The sequence below is a fragment of the Octopus bimaculoides genome, chromosome 18 (genome assembly GCF_001194135.2).
Source record: "Octopus bimaculoides isolate UCB-OBI-ISO-001 chromosome 18, ASM119413v2, whole genome shotgun sequence".
Taxonomy (NCBI): domain Eukaryota; kingdom Metazoa; phylum Mollusca; class Cephalopoda; order Octopoda; family Octopodidae; genus Octopus; species Octopus bimaculoides.
Genome location: NC_068998.1, coordinates 25,327,930 through 25,330,124, shown reverse-complemented (window position 1 = coordinate 25,330,124; position 2,195 = coordinate 25,327,930).

The window sequence follows — 2,195 nt, the reverse complement described above, 5'->3', positions numbered from 1 at the left end:
AGCACACTAAAACCGTTAGATTCCCTTCAATATTCAAATTTAATTTGTCAAAATATTTTCGTCTCTTTGAGACCACGACCTGTTCACTGACAAAAGTCTGTGCTGCATTAGAATTTTGTCAGTGAACAGGTCGCGGTCACATGCGACGAAAACATTTTGACAAATGAAATTTAAATATTGAAGTGAATCTAACGGTTTTTGTGTGTTATTTTAAATGCAGTTCAAACAGACAGAGAAATGGAAAGCTAATCGCCTAGAATAATAGTCAAGGAATGGGGGGGGACACCTGTTTACTTATAGACATTGCTGTCCATTTTGATCAAAATATTGTCAAAAACCAGGTGGAAAAATTGTCGAAGTAGAAAGACCTCGAAATTAAAGTATTCAAAATGTGGTGCATGAAGACGTAAAAAGAAATATCAATAATAATTGAAGCATTGAACATGATTAAAAAAATCCAATGAAAAAAGTGTAGAAGCTATATTTGGATTCTCGACACTACACACTGTCCAAAATAAAGCCCTACTAGGAACAGCCCACATACTATGCAAGACAATATCAATCCAATAATACAACCTAAACAAAACAACCCACAAATACAAGACACTCTATAAAGCATTGACGCAGTGAATCAAGCACTCAAGAAAACCAAGGCATTACACACCCAACACACAATACAAGCAGTAACACAACAAACGAAGGCACAACAGCTCAAGGAAAAATAACTAACACAATAGAGTCCCAGGAAGAGTTCGCACACTGCCAACAGCAGAAAACGACACACAACGCTGCACACACGCCAACCACACGGATGTGTGGTGCAGCAGAAATTTACCTCAATCTACCAAACATTGAACAATTGCACAGTAGTGGTAGTAGAAGCACTTTATAACATGGTGCGTCAATAATTAAAAACAATAATAATGATAATCCTTTCTACTGAAGACATAAGGCCAGAAATTTGCGGGGAGGGGACTAGTCAGTTACATCGACTCCAGTGTGAAACTGATATTTAATCTATCGACCCCGAAAGGATGAAAGGTAAAGTCGACCGAGGCGGAATTTCAAATCAAAACATAATGACGGAGGAAATGCTGCGAAGAATTTTGCCGGACGTGCGAACGATTCTGCCAGATCGCTGCCGTCCACAATAATAATAATAATGATAATAATAATAATAATAGAATTATAGAAGAGAAAAAGTAGGAGGGGATCGAGGTGGAGGATGTAAGAACTGCTCCCTGAGAGTCAAGCAAATGGAAGTCTCCAGGAAAGGATGAAATTCCTAACTTCTGGTTCAATGCATTTCCAGAGAGCCTTGAACGGCCAACAAAACTTTACAGCAATGGTGTCATCTTCCTACTTCAAAAAAATAAGGATACAAATTAACCGAAAAATCATAGGCCCATAACCTGCTTCTTCACTGAATATACCTATAGTTTTCAAATAGAAAGTGGCATATATCCTAATAAGCAAAAAGGATGGTTAACGTGTGTCCTATGGTTGTAAAGATCAGCTACTCATCAATAAGGTGACCTAGGAAGATTGTGACAAAAATATATCTGTGTGAGAACTGTTACTGTTATTGTGATTACCCTAGGTATGATAAGAAATGGATGTCAAAAACATCTAGATAATATCCCTAGAAACCACGTCTCAGAGGAATCCAAAAGATTGTGGTGACAAGTACTGCATTCATCCTTACAAAAACCTATCAATTTAAATGCCATACTCTAACATCTCTTATGCTTCACTCTCTCTTGGACGACAACAATGATGATGATGATGATGATAATTCGGAGAAGAAGAAGGAGAACAAGAAAGAGGAGAAGTAGAAGAAGAACAATGCAACAATTACATCAGTTTAAATGCAGAGCAATCCTCCGTGGTACAAAGACATAGAATTTGATTAAAGTAAAACAGATGGACACATTGGTATAATTTTGCCTAAAATCTCCAAGAAGTTAAGGAGATAGACAAACAACATGCTGCATTTCCTTCAGTAGCTTCTAAGTGGTTGCATTGCTTAATTAAATGGAGTTGCGGGAAACGATTGTACTGCTTATTTTGATTCTAATCACCTTATTTTGAAATTGTATGTATAATACCGTACTAAATTCTGGTGCCTCAACTTAAGTACCATATTCATCTGAATCCAAATTTTTGCTGAACTCATATATATATATGTATGTATA